The sequence below is a fragment of the Amphiura filiformis genome, chromosome 13 (genome assembly GCF_039555335.1).
Source record: "Amphiura filiformis chromosome 13, Afil_fr2py, whole genome shotgun sequence".
Taxonomy (NCBI): Eukaryota; Metazoa; Echinodermata; class Ophiuroidea; order Amphilepidida; family Amphiuridae; genus Amphiura; species Amphiura filiformis.
In genome coordinates this window covers 28,517,115-28,538,243 of record NC_092640.1, presented here as the reverse complement: position 1 = coordinate 28,538,243, position 21,129 = coordinate 28,517,115, and positions in this window count along the sequence as shown.

Sequence of the window (21,129 nt, the reverse complement as noted above, 5' to 3'; positions counted from 1 at the left end):
TAATAGTTCCAGTATTTGATTTAATTCCAAAACTCTACTAGAATAACACTGAAAAGTTTCATCTGTAGGATTGTTCGTAACAATTATTTTTATTTTTGATAGGTAAATCCAGAGAATAAAACTCACGTTTCTTAGCTTTCGATAGCAGGGTATGCCATCTTGATCACAGGTGCTTTCCAGGCTCACTGCATCTCCCGCGGGAACTGGAAACCGGAAAGCTGAACATTTGACAAGGTCTGGCATTATGGCCTTTGTTCAAAACACAAAGGAGCAAGCTGCTAACCTGGATTAGAGCTACCACTTCCTCCATCAATGCATCAGTTCCACAGGGGTCAACATTGTGCCCACTTTTGTTCTCTGTCTTCATAGATGACCTGTGTGATGAGTGTGAAAAACATCTACACCTTGTTTTGTGATATTACATCTAGAGATAACCCTGAAGCTGTTATAGCTAGCCTGAACAGAGACCTGAAGAAAATGAGGATCTGGCAGACAGATGTTTTGAACGGACTTTTAGTTTTTAATTTGTCAGCCTAGTACGTCACGTTACGCCTGTAACGCCTGATATCAGTGGCAAGCTAAAATATACTGGCCCGCCGTTTATAGTTATTCGTATGCGTTTATATCCAGTGCAAACCAGTAAAACAGGCACTCCTGTTGTTATCCATTCTTGATCAAAGGTTATGAGGTACTGATCATAATATTAATTCATTGTATAATTGTTCACATATTTTACTGAGTTCCAACAAAACGTGTTCAAGGGTCTTCCATATATTGATAATTTAGATTCCAGAATTTTGCGGAAAATACTCTTAAGAACCAGAAATTACTCTTTTTCAAAGAGTACTTCGTCTTTCTGAAATCAACAGGCAAGCACGATATCTCCTTACAACATAAGTTAATGTAAATAAATCATCCACAAAAATACTGTTGACATTGCTATGCATTGTTTTTACACGTACAATTTAATTAATATCAGGAACCTCCTCGAAAATAACATCTTTCCTGTGAGGATGGCTTCGACCTCCTTTCCTGGAAGATTTATTTGCCTCATCGTGACTATTACAAAACTCACTGAGCGCGAGGTGGTATTTGTATATCATGAATGCATGAATAATGCCCTAAGAAAATAAACAATTTGAAGATCCCGACGAACTACAAATAACTCGTCAGGTTATTATTAAAAGAAATGTAAAACATAAAAGTGAACATTTTGATAAATGTATGACGAGGACAGATTAATTAAGCCTTTGGGCCGACACAGCTGTCATGGACTTGCAGGCGCATACTTTGAATTCAGTAATTTTAACACTCTGCAAGAGCTCATACTTATGAATCACTTCACATTAATGATTAATATGAATATACAAGAGGCGACTTATTATTTCAAATATTACAGAATCTACGCTTTGTGTTTCACTCACGTCAAGATGGTTATGCAATATATAATTAGGCTTTCGATCAGCAGACAGAATTCCTGATATGTAAGGTCGCTGACATAATACACCAACTTGAACAACTTTGATTTTCATACACTCTGCATAGGAAGCGGGAATAGCAATGTTTGTATGTGTTCCGCTACTCAAAACAATAGTCATGATAATTAGCAGATCATTTCAGCGGATCATGTGACCTTGTATTATTGAATTTACCCGATCAAGTGCCGGAACTTAAGAGACATTCCAAATTATTGAATTTCCAGTTCTACTCTTTTACTTGACATTAGCAACATCATGCAGAGATGAAGTTACAACAGGCATTTCAAATTGATTTACGATTCGCAGTTTACCTTGATGATGCCATTGTAATTGCTGATTGGTGATAACTAATTATCCAATACTTGCTTAGCTTTATTCTTGTGTTTTTTACATTTTTCCTTTTCACTGTTTTCGACGAAATGTCTGTCTCTGTCCAACCAGGTTCTCAAGGGTTTCATCTTCCTGGCGAGGGTTTTTGTCTTTCATAATAGTTTATTACCTTTTGTATTCATCTTTCCTTACAATTCATACAGTATTCAGTATACAGTTACATGTAATTTACAAGTTGCAATTGCGCAATAAATAATGGGATAATGTTTTCTTCTCCTATATATTTCTAAGCGAGATCACCATGTTCAATATTTTGCCGGGCATCTTTGTCTGCCATTCATCACTCACCATGATCTGAAACCAAACGTCTTTGTTGATTAGCAGATAGACTGATTTGCATTCCTTTTTAAGCAATTTATACCATTACAAGCATAAAACACAACACATCCACATCCCCAGTGACTGCCCTGCCCAGAGAAAAAAAGGACTGCACTAGTTGAATATGACCTTGTGACCCACCATATCTTAACACATAGACTCAACCTCTTTCATCTCCAATCTGAGATGAATGTTAATGAAGTAAAAATCAATGTGGGTGGTAATCGTAACCAATAAGAGATAGGCAAGCATACATGTTTATGCATGGCCCTATTAACCCAACCCACTACCCACGTGGTCCAGGTGGGTAGCTCTATATCTGGTCAGGTAACATAAACCACAGGGTCTGTGCATAAACAACCAAGGTTGCATTTTTAATGCATCATACCCAGTAATTTATTAGAGTGCATAGTTCATTGTATATTCTAAATACAGTAGACCATTTTCTCATGGATAGATAGCTGTTGGATCAGAATAGAATTGGTGAATTTTCCATGGTGGGATTAGAGAGATGATAATTTTAAATGGTCTACTACAGTAGACTAATTAGCAGACCGATACTTTGGGGTTTTCAACTATTATGATCAAATGATCACGACCGATTCTATAGCGTACCAGACTACCAAATACCATTCTTCTATCACTCCGTAATCACGCTAACTCCCCACACAGAATCACTTACTTGGGATGTAATAATTAAAACTGATCATAAATCTTCAGGAAGTTGAAAGCTGAGGCTCTCCAAATTGTTCCTCGACAAATCCCAAAATTAGTTTCCTTAACGATTGCTTTCCCCAAATATATTTATAAAGAAACTTTTGAGACAGCCAAATAGTGACACTGTTTTCGACTAACCCAGCAAACACAAAAACGTTTTAAAAACGTTAAAACGTTATTGAAAATATTTTGGGCAAACATTTTTCGCAAAATATTTTTTCAACCCCAAAATAACATTCTGTTTAGATTGTTTTGTATCAAGTTTTCAAGAATGTTTGTGGAATGTTATTAAAACGTTTTTATACCCTTTATATAACCCGACATTTAAACGTTTTCTGTAAAACATTTTTTTTTGTTTACTGAGCAGTAGATTATCAAAAATGTTTTTTAAGTTTATGAAAACGTGTTATACTCTTAATATACCCTTTATATAACCCGACATTTAAACGTTTTCGGACAACCTTTTATAACCTTTTGCGAATGATGTCGAAAACGGTTTGTGTTTGCTGGGAAGCTCTTCTTTTCTTGGTACAAATGATTAAACATATTTTACTGACAAAGTGATTGTATATATATATATATCTATATATTTCGTATTATACATCTCTTATTTAATAATACAAACATATTCAACATAGTCGAAATACAAGGACATATACAGAGGACTATAATCAAATATCCTCTGATAATCACTTAGAAATGACAAATTAAATGAAAGGACAATACAACAATTACAATCTCACGAAACAGATGTTCAAAAGTTGGACAAAAGTTACAGAACAAAATATGAAACTTAAAACCAGTCATCAAACTTATCTCTAGATTTCCAAGATTTCATCAGACCGTATCCCAGAATATTAATGTCACTATGACACGGATAAAGCACCTAATTCCTCATTTTCAGAAAAATCTTATGGATTTAGCGGATAAGATAGGTACCTGGTACCTGTAGGTTTGAGTGAAACCATACACAACGATTCATTAATAGTTCGTGAAGTACTGAAACTAATACTTTATGAACAGACAAGGCTCCTTGTTAAATTAGATGTATCAGTTTTGTGTAGTAGTTGAACAATATATTGTATCCTACGTGACATGTAAGCAAGCTCATTTTAAGACTATATAACGAAAAAGACACCACCTATAAAACTAAGTTCATAGTCCAAGCGCAAGCTGTTAGGTAACTATGATAAAGTGTGTCCCAAAAGTATTACCAGTTTAGGCCCGAGTTAACTCTCGATGAAGATTTTTGGAAACATCTTCTCAACCAAAACTCTATTGCATTATAATCATCTACGATGCTGTATCCAACAGCATGTAGTGGCTCTGAATTACAAAGCTATAAATGACATTTTGATGTTAGGCGACAAAAAAAAAAAACCCAATTCGTTCCTGAAATTGCCGAAATTTGGGTCGGCATTCATTTGTACAAAATTTTTTTCCCAATTTGTTCAAAATCTGGGTCGCCTTATAAGAGATCTTTTCAGCTTTTCATAAAACGTAACATTGCATTAGGTTATTTTTGGGATACGCAATATTTTGTGGACCAATGAACCGGGCTGTTCTTTTCGGTACACGAAGTAACAAAGCATGTAATTGGCTTCAGCACAAGAAAAGGTCGTGCATCAAATTCAACGTTGTTAATCCGTCATAATTACCAAACAGCGCTCTGTGTTATAAGTCTATATCGATTAAGATCATATTGACCAGGCGTCTATTGAAGAAATAAATAAAGGGGGGGTAGTAACCTCGTCTACATTTTCCGACGTAGTGACAACAGGTAGCCTATCGCGGAATATTCAAAAACGTTACGACGTGTATCATTCCACGGTATAACACTTTGCAATTTGAACGCTTAAACTATAATTAAGTAATGGTATCTTACAGTGGGCGGCAAATTAAACAACGCGTATTTTGAATATGGCCACTCAAGGTAATGTAAAACCCGAGGATGAGGTATGAAGTCGATATGGCAAATTCTGGGTCTAAATTTGGTATATCGTAAGAGCGACAACTCTATAGTCGATCAGGATTCGTTAGCATACCCAGCGTGAAATCGCTACCAGCTGAACTCTGAGCAACTTGATAAGTCGACTTGGTATGGATGGACTTATCGAATCGTGTTTTCATCACCATTAATATTATCCCGATCGCTGCGACTACTAGTATGAGATATGGGTCCCAGCAAACACAAAACGTTTTAAATAAGTTATATTTTGGCTTTTGGTTTAGGTAAAAACGTTTTAATAACATTAAAATGTCGGGTTATATAAAGGTCATGAAAACATTTTAAAACAATATTTTTAATATGTTTTCAAAATGTTATTGTAAACTATTTTTGCAAACATTTTTGCCAAATATTTTGTCAACACATAAATAACATTATGTTTAGAATGTTTTGTGTCAAGTTTAAAAAACGTTTATATACCCTTTATATAACCCGACATTTACACGTTTTCTATAAAACATTTTGTGTTTGCGGGGCAGTAGATTAAAAAAAAAATGTTTTTTAATCATGTTAATGTTATGAAAACGTTTTATACCCTTAATATACCCTTTATATAATCCGACATTTAAACGTTTTCTGACAACCTTTTATAACTTTTTGCGAATGATGTCGAAAACGTTTTGTGTTTGCTGGGGTATTACACTAACAACTTATACAGATTGGCTATTCTAGCTTTTGGACATCCGTCAGTCGGACATCGGGGCATGCAATAGATCTTTTGTATCAAACCAGTAAACAATGCGTCAAATAACACGCGCTTTCGTCATTTTTGTGATATCAGCAAACAAGAAAATTACAGGAATATGTGACCGTACACGGCGAATGAGCCGTAAATTCCTCCCCCGTTCAATTTTGTTTTATTTCGTGTTTAGAAAATATATAAGCTTTAAAATGGTATATCATTTGACTTCAAACGATATTAAGAAGCGGGGTTTAATATGGTTTGTTAAACTTTGCTCCTTCAACAAAATGGTAGCTTTTTTCGTTTCTACATGACATGTGTCTCTTTTTCCACATTGCTGGCAATAAATATCAAACAGTCATAATTGGCGGTCATTTCAAATCATCCCCAAGTCAACGAGGTTCAAGAAAGTTCTCTCGTTGTTAATTGTTGGTTATAAATACGATGCCTGGTAACCCACCAATAGGATTATTGATTGGTGTTTGACTATCAAAATGAGATAGATGTCGCGCCAGCTTGTGTTACTGATGAATACGACCTTCATGCATATTTTACACTGTAACTCAGAATACAATTTAGGGAATTTACGGCTCATTCGTGCTGTACGGTCACATATATGGAATGCAAGTTTCAAACCCACGTTTTGTCGATAACAATTCCGTCAAAGAAATTTCTAACCTTACCCTTCACGTTTGTACTATTTTAAATGAGCGCAACGGATTGCCCTACAATTACCCCAAATATTTTAGTGCACCAGGTTGAAAATCTCTAATATGGAGCCGTTAAATTACTTCTACCAATCATTAATATTATAACATTTGTACATGCTAGCAAATGACACGCGTAGTTCACATGTAGTGTGAATATCCAAATACAAACTTTATAGTGCAAGTGTCTGTATATATATATACGGGTAGTAGAGCCTTAAGTGTGAAAAATTATGGGGATGCATCTGGGCCCAAGGTTATTGTATTACCAGGCTGTGGTGTTTTTCTTTGTTTTTTTGCTGTAGATTTAACAAAATATAATCCAGCTTTTTTAGCCCAGTTATTTCAGACAATTCACACGGGAGTCCGCAATTGCAGGTACATTATATATATCGTCGTCCGTATTCCATAGTGGCGTATAGTGGGGCGCCGCGAATAAACAACTTTTCGAGAAAATCGGGTTTGAAGAAATGCCAATTTAAAATCGAGTTGTGTAAATCAGACATTCATTATATTTTGTAAATGATGTAAAATTTCTGTAGTAAACTAAATAGATTTTATTGTTATATATTTTTCAAAAGAAATAAATACATACTATTGCTGGTAAACTGACAATAAAGCTATACGTCACTATGGAAAACGAACAAAACGCAATACCCTAACCTTTCGTTAACCGTACGCCACCTCGGTCGCCGTGTAATCCCTATGGCGTTACTTTTCGTCGTTCGTATTCCATAGTGGCGTATAGGTCCGATACGCGTACGCCACTATGACATACGATGTTTTTCATTTTGCCGATATTTCATAATTATAAAATGTGTATAAAAAGTGGCGTATGGTCGATACGCCACTATGGAATACAAAAAATGTCACTTTGTAACTATACGCCACATTTAATTAATTAATTACTTATTAATTAGCTAATTATGACTGATGAGACTTAGAAAAATGAAAGAGAACATCATTAAAAACATATGTGCCAATTTTCAAAAAATGACCAAAAATCACTATACGCCACTATGGAATACAGCCGACGATATGTCATTTCTCAAGAGGAACTACAGTATTGCTTCATATAACATGTAACGATCATTAAAATCAATCCGTTTTGTATAATACACTAGTTAACATTCAAAGTTAAGTTAAAACACCTGTCTATGCAAAAATAATGAGCTTATTTGGGTAGCGAAAATGTTGCCCTTGGCAAAATATATGTTTTGATGGTTTTGATTTCATGTAAGCCAATGCATCTATGCTGTATATGACCTGTTGTTATACGCTATGAATGTGTATAATTTGCAGGCTGATCAATACATACAGTAAGCCAAAAAATTAAGGTACCAGTTGTGCTCACCACTGTATATCCTAAATAAAGACAAATATGTAAAAATTAAAACAAGCAGCTAATACCTGAACTCTTTAGCTCTGATTCAAGACCTTATTTGTTGAAATTGGTTGAGAATTAAAGAAACGGTGATCTAAAACCTACTGAAGAGACGATATCAAAAGTGTGTTCTAATCAATGAAAGCATGACGCTAGTTTTAACGTACCAATCAATGGTAGCACAGCGCTAGTTCCCTTGTTCGCGAAGTGTACAAATCAATAGCGCATGCAATGGAGTAAACTTCAACTTTTAAATTGGCACCTTCCTTGGGGCTTTGGATCGTCGTGTCTTTATTTCTTGAACAATTTCAACGAATGAGGTCCTAAATTCGAGCAAAAAGATGCAGCTATTGGCTGCTGGTTCCAATTATGACATATCTGTCTTTGTTTAGATATACAGGGGTAAACATAACTGGTACCTTAATTTTTTGGCTTACTGTATATGATTTGTAAATTAAACCTTTTTTTTTTTATATTTTGCTTCTCTTTAGATAAGCATGGGAGATTGACAGCAGCTAGGAGCTGTAGTATTCATCAGGGTAAGCAATAGAGACAATTCTTGATATAAATACTTCGTTATTCATATATTCATAGGAAAAGTGAACTAACTGAAAGTGTTACAGTTAAATCAGACTTCATAAAAAACAAAATATCATTATTACATTATGTATCATTACAGCCACCAGCTATTGCTGATAAAACAATACTATAATCGCTGACAAAGATAAAAGACAAGTTTGCTTGACGGGATTGGTTGCTGACCTGTACAGTACGGCAATTATGGTTTAGTTGTCAGGACGTCAGATGCAAAGTGCTATTGTAAACAGTATTTTTGTGTATACAGGTTGTATTAAAAAAAAAATGTCACTTTGATCACTGGCGACATTTCTTTGCATTTCATTGCAAGGTTCTAAAAGTCACTCCATCCATCTCCGGATTGTTCATCAGGAAACTACTCTAAATTTGTGTCAATCTTCTATCGTCTATGGAAAGAGGTAACTCTTTTAGATAGATGTATTTTTACATCCCCGTTACTGCTCGCGTCGTCGGAATACTAATGCATATTTGTGTTTGGTTAACTTTTAAATATTAATGGTGTGTCCAGTCATCAATAAATGATTCAAATGGTGCAAAAGCAAGCGTATTCTTATGAAATAATTCTGTTTTACATGCTGTAAGATTAACAGATAAACAGAATATTATAGTACCAGAGTAATTCAATAATCAAAGGGTGGCTCCTTAGATTGAATTGTATTTGGTAAATTCATAGCGCAAAGCGCTTTATCGGCACAAATGCATTTCACTCAGATTAAAGTCAGCACAAGACACTTTCTAATGTATGTTAAATACTTTAATACTGTTTAATAGAGTTTAGTCCCATTTTACAAGCGTTGCCAAGCGTTGCCAGCGTTGCCAGAGACAGATAATAAAGTTTGAGGTTCCTACAAATAAAATTCTCTGAAAGTACAAAATCCAGAAAAGTTTATATATTAAAGTTTCATCCATGCATAAATGGGCTATTCCAGAAATTAAGGCATCCCCCCTAAAGAAGACATGGGATTCCCAAAATTTTCCACCATTTTTTGCTCTGGGAATTCCCCCACAAATGGTCATTATTTTCACAACCCTAAAGAAGAATAGACACCTTTTATTTTAGGCTTGGAAATTCCCAACAATTTTGGCAAAAATTTGCCTGTCTTCTTTAGGGCCACGGGGTATACCGAATTTTTATTTATCATTTTATTGTCAAAATGGGAATTTCCATTTTTTTTGATAACATTTTGGTCTGGGAATTCCCAAATATTTATGGTACAAAATTACATATCTTCTTTAGGGGGTGCCATTAATTTCTGGAATAGCCCAATGTAAGATGACGATTGCCTTAAAACTCCTGTTTTCAAGGTCATTACACCACGATGCCTGGGGAAGTTTACAGAGACGCATTGATTTCTTTTTAAGGTAAGAAAGCTGCTCGACTTCATTAGTAAGATGCACCTCAGACCATAGGACAAATGGTTAGAAGAGAAAAAATATTACGTATGTTTTGCCTTAGCAAGACTAGCATCGCTCATCCTTTGACGACCAAATATAAAGAAATACAATGTGCTTTGTGAATGTTACGATTTTTCAAGCGTTACAAAAGAATGAGACGAAACGTGTTCATTGTATCCTAAGTCAAGGCATATCTCAATAAGTGATATAGTGCCAACAAGTCATGATTGTACTTCACTCCATACCAAGAGCAACTAATATCAGTGTACCTTTCCCTGAAAGATGTCAAGATGTAGCGAGCGGGCAGCGTATTTCAAACACGTTGGTGGTCTTTACCATCACTGTTATTATACCCACAAGGCTGTTATGATTCGTCTGAACAACACAGTTTCAAATCCCATTAGCGAAGTAGGGAGTCACTGAAGTAAACAATTATTTTGCGTATACTCTAACGTGGTAAAATGTGACGAGAAATAAACGCAATTTCAGGTTTGTATTTTCTTTCATTCCACGATGTACTAGATATATTGTTTTTTTTTTTTTGCTTTTACATATGTTACGCGTATTTGTCAAGTTTTACTTTACCATTTTAGTGTCCTAAAAATGCTGGAGTCTTTTAGGTATTACAATCACCATAGTATATAGAATATCATTTAGTGCAAATTTGCAAGACCTTTTTCTTGTTGCTATGACATTACTTCGCTCATTTTTGAATAGGTATTGATGTAGTTTGGTTATAATTTTGCCTATAGTTTTGTACGCAGCCAGAATTTACCAAATTTGCATGGGCAATGACATTATGACGTATATGACATTTATAATTGAACATAAGGGGGTTGCAATCCCCCTCTCAGTCCGTGTTACAAAATATGGATCAGTAGTTCTAGGGTTAATACTGGATTTTAGTAGCACATTTGGTTGGTTAATTAATTACACCTTGTTTTTTATGTTTTGAGCTGGTATGTATTTCATGTGTTACATTCATTCACTAGAAAAGTAAATGAATGAATATAGCTTGAGTGTTATATTCGACACAAGTCATGTTTACATTCATTGACTGTTGGGTTACATCTTTCGGGTGTGTTAGTGCGCCCTTGACAGTTTTTGTGCCACAGCGTTTTATTAGAGTGTATATAATAGATCCCAAAATGATAGATAGAGGGTAAAATCTTCGAGTTAATGCATTTTCCAATGGATAAAATTTGAATGTTGCCATCCATGTTATCTCTATTTGATTTGATCGTTGTTTCCAATTTCGAGGGTATGCTGAAATTCCTGATACTGTTTGATAAATTTCAGTCACATTTTACAAGCGTTGCCAGAAACAGATAACAAAGTTTGAGGTTCAAACACATCCAATTCAATGGAAGTACAAAGTCATACTCTATTTCTCATCTATACATCAAGTGTGTATAAAACGACTTATATAGGTACATGAATGTCAAAGCTGTTTTCAAGGTCTCGGTATCAAGACATTCATCAGGGAACTTGATGGGTTTCAGGGCACTACACAGAATGCCCTGGGTTTACAGATACGCATTGATTACATTTCGAGGTGAGAATGTTGTTCGACTTCATTAATAATACTGATGTACCTCAGAGCATCGGACAAATGTTTAGAAGAGAAAAAATATTTCCTATGTTTTGCCTTAGCAAGACTAGCATCACTCATCCTTTGACGACCAAATGTAAAGAAATGCAACATTCCAATGTCTCGAATTTGTCAAGCGCAACAAAGGAATGAGATAAAGCACGTTCATTGTACCCTGACACAATTGGTGATATATTGCCAACACGACATGATTGCACATCATTCTAATAGCAACTATCAGTGTACCTTTCATCATTGAAAATGTCAAGATAGGAGAACATTATAGCGAGAGGGCAGCGTATTTCAAACACGTTGGTGGTCTTAACCACCACTGTTATTACACCCCACAAGGCTGTTATGATTCGTCTGGGTACAACACTGTTACATATGCCAATAGCAAAGTAGGGAGTCACTTGCGTATAATCATTTGCAAGTCTCATATAGAAACGTTGTTAAAGTGTGAAGAAAAATAGAACGCAATCCTTTGTATTTTTTCAAGCCACATTAAGGGCTGGGGTATGAACGTTTGGACAGTATTTATTGTGGGACATTAGAGCACATCAGACATATCGAATTGCATTCTGAATACGAAGAATGTCATTCTGATATCAAATAATTTTGATTTTTTGAAATTCGCAATTTAATGCACATTTTATGGCAAATCATTAAAATTGATATTTTGATATTTAACAGTACTTGAAGTAAACTTTATAAATCTGATGATTTATACTTAAAGTGTATGTAGGTGGGATGAAAAGCCGACGATCAATTGAAAATTTTGACCTTTCGTATTGAAGATATGGATTTTTTCCCCAAAACACCAAAAAAATTAGGTCTTTTTGGGAAAAAATCCATATCTTCAATATGAAAGGTCAAAATTTTCAATTGACCGTCGGCTTTTCCTCCCTGCTACATACACTTTAAGAATATTTCATTAGATTTATATAATTTACTTCGAGGACTGTTATATGTCAAAAATTTGAAAAATATCAAATTTTTATAATTTGTCATAAAATTTGTATTATATCGTGATTTTCAAAAAATGAAAATTATTTGATATCAGAAAGACATGCTTCATATTCAGAATGCAATTCGATAGGTCTGAGGTGCTCTCATGTCCCACAAAAAATACTGTCGAAACGCAATAAACGCTCATTTTAGATCCCTTAAGCGTAGACACTATCATATGTGACCGTCCAGGTCGCTCGTAAAGTCGGCCACTGGTCAAATTTGTTTGATTCCGTGTAAAGAAAATAAGGCTAAAATATATATCATAAGCTTTACAATGATATATCATTTGACTTCAAACGATATCCAGAAGCGGAGTTATAACTTGTTAAACTTTGCTCCTTCAGTAAAAGGGTACATAATTGTGGCACTACATTATTTCTCTTTTTCCACATTGCTGGTATGAAGAATCAAAATGGTCATAATTGGCGGTCACTTCAAATCATCCCCAACTCAACGAGGTTCAGGAATGTCCTCTCATTGTTAATTGTTGGTTAACCCACCACTTGAACAGGATTTAGCCAAAGCAAACAAAGACTTAAGCTTTTACTAATTCTATACATTGGTATAAGCTTATTATCCTCTTCAACAATAGGATTAAAGATTAGTGTTTGACTGGACTAAAATGAGAAACATATAGGACAAATATTAGGGACATATGAATACAACCTCTATGTACATTTTGCACTGTAACTCGAAATACAAAAAATGCCGACTTTACGAGCGGTTTGAGATGGACGGTCACATATGTGTATCCTAAAGTTCAATACAATCAATCGTTTTATAAGATCCATTATGACTTTAATGAAACCATTGTTCATATTCATTAAAAGGAACAGTTTGAAGAAATGGACGCGTCTATGTAGTGTTTCAATGAACTAATATGAAACACTCATACCACCACTAGTGGAAATTTATAGTGAGAATGCTTTCAAAAGCGATAAGAATGGGATAAAACGACGAGATTTGAACATTTACTCATTTCTATGACCCTTTAAACCCTGTGGGACAGACCGGGGCATGATTTCTCATCAAATGGATGAACGTACTAATTACCGTGTATTCATACCTGTCACATTGTTTTAAATGAGAAAATCTAACACAATAATTAGTAAAGCATGTCTGATCAGTCCCACAGGGTTTAAAGTTTCACAGAAATGAGAAAATATTAAATTGTCGTCGTTTTGTCCAAATCTCACCGTCTTGTCCAATTCTCATCGTTTTTTGAACTAACTCTCATTTTAAATTTCCTCAAGAGCACCCCAACATCGTTCGTATGCCATACACGTGTTGTTTTCACCTATTGACAGCAAAGATAACAGGTAGGTACAGGGTGTCCCAGAATGATCTATACCGGAAAAGATGGAATTTTTTAGGTATGAAGGGCATGTTGAATGGTCATATTGTTTTGCATTTTAAGTTTTACATATAGTTAGCTTTCTCAGATTTTTTAGTTTTTAAAAATTGGACGTTTCTAGTAGAAGTTATAGAAGATTGCGTAAAATGATGAATTCTAAGTTTGACAACGCAACCTATTTTGAAAATCTGTAACATTACTAACCGTTCAGCACAAAGTTATTTGGAAAAAGTTATGCAGGTATTTTTCCACTAAATAGCCGATATCTATCTATTATTTATGACGTTACGAAGCAATCATTATATGGAATTAAGGATTTGTGGCCTAATCCCATTCTCTCTTTGGCGGTAGTTTTAAATATAGTTATTGTGGTGTGAGGTCCATGTCATTTGAAATGCTTGCAGAGATCGAATTGGTTGTGGTACAGAAAAGTCGGCTCCTCAATTTACTGTACAGCAGCGTGGATTTCTTTCAAAAACTTACTGGCAAACCGGCAGCTATGTTGAGACGCAAAGAAGATTCATTAGACGATAGTGTATAACGTAAAGAAGTTTGACGAGCACGGAACTGTCAGGAATCGGCAGAGTGAAGCTTCAGGTGCTCGTAAGACTGTAAGAACTAGAGCGAACATTGCAGCTGTCCGGCAAGCTTAAAGGCGCAACCCCAACAGTAGTTGTCGTCGAAATGCTGTGCCAAACATCCCACGTTCTTCATTTCATCGTATCGTGCCATTTTTCAAAGGTATGCGAGTCGTTTTTCATCGATTTTACATTATTGCATGCCACGCCAAAACAAATAAAGGTAGCGTGCTGAAATTAACAGAATAGGTAGGAGACATATCCAACATTATAATGCTGGTATCAAAAATAGATACACTGCCCGTCTTCTATTTTTAGTTATTTTTGCAAACACGGTACAAATCATTCTGGGACACCCTGTATTAGTTTGATGTAAGAAAGCACTAAAATGCAAATTAAGAAATTAATACCAGTACCCGACACACAGCGTCACCATCCCTATATCTTCGCGTCAGAAATTGCCATGATAGTACTAGTTGTTCAACATCACGGCATGGCGATTTTGTTCCGCCGTGATTTAATAGTTTCGAAACAAAAGGCCGAGCACTCCAGGCAAAGTATAACATACTACCCGTACCTGTATGAACACCATACATGTCCGATATATCAGGGGCGTAGCCAGCTTTTCTGGTCAGGGGGGGCAAAATAAAATTTTTGGGGCACAGACGAAAAAAATTACAGTTGCATCATACAATACATAGAGACAAAGGTATTGTGCACTATTTTCGCCCATTGTCAGGATGGAAAGGGCTTAATCTTTGCAATATGCGCGCGTAGCGCAAAAATTTTGTATTTTCAGGCTGAATTTCGGTGAAAAGGGCTCCTTGCCCTTTTCTTTTCCCTCCTGATTTTCCCTTTTATTTTTTTTTTTTTTTTGTCAGAGGGGCACTTTTTTCTTTCATTTTTTGTCAGGGGGGCACTCTGCCCCCCTGCCCCCCCCGCTGGCTACGCTACTGCGATATATACATAACTTTTCTTTTCCACTACGCATATACTCATGCTCTGCTGCCATCTGCGCATGCTCATTACCCTTTCAACGTTTCTAACTCAAGAAAATTCTATTTTTTTTGTCAGTTTTTTGTTTTTAAGGCGCAAGCGAAAATTCAATACGCAGAGTAAAGGTTATCAGATTCTTTCAACACATATATTCACGTGCAAATTTTTTTTGTTCAAAAACCAAAAATAACGAAATATATTCAAGGATTTGAGATTTTATTATATCAATAGTAAACACACCATCATAGGCCTATGTAGCTATAGGAACGTGGTTGGGTCACACAATTCATATCAATCCAATTATATGTGCTTCAGGAATGCGAGTCAATTGGGTCTATTTATTGAGTTATCAATTACTAGTATATAAAGACTGTGTAAATACAAACTTTATTGTCCGACATTCAACAATAGAATAATCAATCTTGCCTGAATATTTTGAAAGATAACTCAAACAGCTAAATTAATAACATGATCGCTGAGCTATAATAGCGAATACTTTTTAGCCGGGGTTTTTAGCCAATGAGATACCAATATCAATCGCTTACTTACTGGAGTTATTTTTTGACCCTCGGCAGCTGGCGGAACATTTATAGACCGGTGCTCCGTGCAAAACCACATACCTTTGCAAAATATGATATTTTGCATATGCAAAATTACATACTTTCCAAAAGTATGCAGTTTTGCATTGCAAAACTACATACTTCGGCAAAATATATAGTTTTGCATATGCAAAACTACATAAGTTACGGTCACTATGAAAAAATACAAGTTTTGCTGGGAAACCCCGTGCAGTTCGTGTTTGTGAATAAGGGCGCATGTCACAATGATTGGTAACTTTTAGGCAAAATATAGCGGATAGTGTATGTAATAAATGAATTAGCAATATCTGTATCTGTCTCCACAATCCTAAAGTATTAGGCTACATATAATATAAATTGTTCTTTGAAAGTAGAGAATATTAGAACAGTGACCGTATTCTGCCCCTAAAGCGGCCCGGCGATACCGAACAACACATACACGGCCTTGACCTGCTGTTGTCTAAATTCTGACGGATTTGCATGCTGGTCAGGTAGAAGATAAATGTGATGCGATCAAGCAAAATCAGTCGGAACTCGGAAATATTAAATTTTCAGTTTCTTATTGGATAGTAAAAAGAATTTACAAAGCTGGATTTTACAGAAAACCCCATTGAAATTGAACAACCAGTTCCAAAGATATGAGCAATTTAAGAGTTTCCAAAACAATAGGAAACAAAAGAAAATGTTTTCTTTGTTTGGCTATATCTCTAAATCAATATTTCCGAGTTCCGAGTAGGCTGCATGGGGTTTATCCTGCATAAATTAGTGCTTGTTCAAAGACTAGTATACCTCAGGTTCAAACACATGTTTCACACTTAAGTGTACGCTGCATGACTGTATGTTTCTGTTTTCAGGGATGATTATCCTAATGTCTAATAAATGATGAGGGACAGAAATTTGGTAGTATGCACCCTTACAACACACATCGCGCGGTGTTTCATTATGCAAAATAAAAGTTATGCAAAACATCATACTTTGTAAGTATGTAGAAATGAATGCTATACCGGTTCGTTTTAGTGTCTATACAAATTAATTATTTATCTGATGTAGACGATGTGCGACAACACCTGTGTTGACTTTCCTGTATCTGGATGTGTTCGGACAATAAATCAACCTTGCCAATATCACCCACACCAACCACGTTCACCTTCACCAACTCTCCACGTCTACACACGTACCTCATTTTAGTTAAATTGATTGAGAATCATCAATCCCTTATAACTTAGTTTAAATTGTTATCTGGACTCAATTTGAATGAAAAGTAATAATAACAATTACGAGTCAAAGCTACTAGGCCTATATATTGTGTTTTTCTGGTTATTATCTAAACCACATCAAATTGATTTTGAATTGGTTATGATGTGCCAATATCTATTGCGCATGTCTTAGAATACACACTATTAATGCATTATCAAGAATCCGCATTATATTTATTTTAGTGAAAGAATAAACATATGCTGAGAAGTAATAATAGTTTATAATAGCAGTTATTGTCTTTTCAATATAATACAACAATTTTAGAATCAAAGTAAGGGAGCAAAGAAGAAAAATAATAAAATTGTTTGAAAATCTCTAAAAATCGGCAAGGGCGGGGACGATATACATGTTATTTATTTTACTTGGCCTAAGCACATTTGATTTCGCTCTAGCATCATGGTTTCGAACAACGCACTGAAGAGTCTATTGTCCTATTGTGTCCGATTTGAGCGCTGACATATTGGAAAATGTTGCCAATCAATATTAATGAAGTCGTGCGATCGACACCTACAACTGTTCAATTGGGTGACTTTAATGTTAGGTGCTTTTATTCATACATTGGGCGTATCGAGCTGTATCGGTTGGTCCGCAATTATATTTAATATAGTATTATAGGCCTACAAGTATGATTTGCTTTGCTTTATTGATTAATTCAGAAATAGTATGGCTATGCTTCTCGAGTTATCAGCAAATATATCACATTTGAGGTCCAGGGTAGACTCCTATATACGCGATGCTCATGTAAAATACTATGGTAGGCCTATACATAATAAAACACGATGTGGACCGCGGTTAATGTCCTTAAAAATACTACAGTAGGAATGATATTATAATTACTTCAAATCCTTATATGTAGACCTATTGGCAAACAATGTAGACATCTTACTTGTGTAGATTCTTATATCCGCCACACAGAGCGCACACTTTGCCTATGCTGCTGAACTGTCCGTAGCGAAATGGTAGAGCAAAGCCTGTTCACTGATGAGTATAATCAAATGAGCGCCCAAACCAATTTGGGCGCTGCAATAGGTTTGTATTGTAGATGAACCTCTGTTTTGTGTGCATGCGACAACTCACGCACACCCTTGGGATGGACTAGTACAAAAGGTACCTCTCGTTCGTATAGGCGCTTTTACGTGACTTTCGTTTCATCACTTATTGACAGTAGCCTGCCTATTATAGCCTTAATACGCTGGTCAGGTCAGTTACCGATTTAATGGCGGAAGCCCTTTGTCTCGTACAAAAGGTACCTCTCGATGAATAGCGTGTCGGGAACTCCAATTGGCACAAAGGAACAATAAGCGTTACATAATCTATTTCCTCTCCTTCCTATATAAACTCCTTGGTTTCGAATACAAAAGAGCGATCTTGGCCAATAGACTTTTAATGTCCGTACGTTTTAGTCCGTCATATTAAGTCAATTAGCCTATTATCAGTTAACCTAAGTACTTCCGCTGCTAGTATTTTCACAACACTGATGTATGACCTACTTCATTCATTTGAATGGATTGAGTATCGTAGAGGTTGATTAATATGGGACAAAGAAATAAATTAAAAAGAATGAGTGCAACAAACAGTTGTTATGAACCTGGGTTATTGATCGCAACGACCCAAGGCCAAAACTCCTTTTACCAACGTGCAATTCAGAATGCACGTCAAAACACACTGTTTGTATAAGTTAACAAGATTTGAATCTTTAATGGAAAGTATAGCCTCTTGCGTTTCAACATGAATGCTATACAATTGATGAATAATTGTTACATGTTAAGTATCACCATTAAGTTTGTACCATGAACTTAGTTTGTCGCCAAAAGGTGCTGGATTCACTATACTTAAAGAACAATTTTCCAACCCCATCCCCTCAATGTTAATAAGAAATCTACGCCACTATTTAATTATCCGGAAGTCTTCTTCTTGCTTTTGGTTATAAAATTCTGTTGCACTCAATGTTCCGGACGACTGATGTATATCCTGATTCAAACTTATCCAGTGACGACCACTGCTGACTTGTGTAATATCCTCTGCATACAAAATTCGCGCACAGACGAAAGATAAAACAAAATTGCTTCTTGGGAAAAGATGCACATTTTGGCGTAAAACCTTCTTCCGTTCAAGCCGGAAAAAAGCATTTTCTTAACCTAAAAAGTAGCATTTTCGTTACCTAAAACAATTAAAAATTATATAGCTATGCAATTCGGTCGATTCACAATACGATGCGCCTCCAGCGGTAGCTGAGGAAAGGCCGAAATACGCAGTGTATCATGGGAAAATGTCGACATCCAAAGCCCGCGTAATACGAATTCAACACGGGAACATGTCATTGTGTGTGTAAATGTCAATATAATTACGTTCACGCGAATGTACACTTACAGAAGTTTACAATAATTGTAGTATATCCATTTTCGATTTATTGATCACACGGAATCCTTTGTGAAGCTGTTTTCAGCATTATTATTATCACACTTGCGTAAAAACCCAATGGTGGCTAGGAAGGCGATGTCGACCCTAAAGGTCAAAGTTTGGACTAGCAAGAGCAACCGTTGGCGGCGCAATGTATTGTGAATCGCGATATTATCTAGCTTTTATTTGGATCACTCTCATAAATCCACCCCCAACAAACCAGAAAGTTCCCCATTCTATTGATAGCTCATTCTCTCATTCATATTGGTAATTCCCACATTGCCTCTTTACATTAACACTGCCTTGGAAGATTTTCCAAGATTCCAAAAGATATGTCATTTCCATTTATATTCTGGGAAATCGTTTATAAATGTACATCAAGATCAAATAAGATTACTCAGGGCACAACATACAGTTTTATTGCAAATTTCAAAATAATCATTACAATATGGTCGGTGCCAACAAAATTAAGCCTTCATTAATAATCACGCATTTTACAGTTTTTTCCATTCGTTTATCCACACCTTTTATGTTTAGATTAGATAATCCTGGATAATCCACAGGTGTAGGTTTGCAGATCACAGCCTTGTATATACATACGTACTATACTAAATAGTTGACATACATCAACTTTAACGCTGAGTACACTTCATCCATATGCAGCGTATAATTTATTTGAAAAATGAAAATCAAAGAAAAAATATTAACAATATCAGTGGTTTCTTTGCTTACCCGACTCATGTGTCAGTAAAAAGCATAATAATTAGTGAACACATCATATCTTATTTCAAGCACCTATACCACACACAGTTGTTTGATGGCATGTAAAACGGAGTCATTTAAATCATGTTTACATCTTTACAAGTAAAAACCTTTTATCATGAACTGTAAGGTATAACTCATATTATTTGGCTAATTCAAATTAAAAATATACGTAAATAGCGCCCTCAACTTGCACACAAATGTACAGTTTATAAAATAAAATTGCCACAAAAACAGAAAAAAGATAAATAATTTGACATGTGTATATACAGTTTATTGGTGTTATTCAGGTCTAGAATTTAACATTATATTGTGTTTTGTTAGAAAAATTAATAAATGATCACATCAAACAACCGTGCACATTGTTTATATACGTTGAATCCAGAAATCGACGGGAAAGCGCCATAATTTGTTTCCATTGTATATTCTGTGACATGAAGGTGAACGTGTTTTCTTGGGTATTTTGACATTTGGGAACGTTTTTGATACTCGGTGCTCAATTTCCAAGTGCTTACTGTTGTAATAATGACGTAGTGCTTAATAAGAGATTTAATTATCAAAGCAATCGATAGTATCATTCTAATTTACACGGACGGAAATTGAATTTTCACACGTATGAGCGTTTTAGAAGGTTGTCATGATTGGTATTATTGATCATATGTTTTCACTGACGCAATTACAAAGATATTGTAACTATATTCAATAAGCTTTGCTTTAAAATTCAATTGTAAGATATGTCAACATTACCAGGTGCATTTTTCAGATAATAAGATAATTTAACCAGTTAACTTATGCAGATGCAATTTCACATTGTGTAATAAAAGAGCGGAACAGTGGCGTATCAGGCACAAAGATAACAAATATCCATAAGTACATCAATTTGGCGCGGTATGTTCGGTAGCGTATTCCGGGCTGTTGTTACCTTA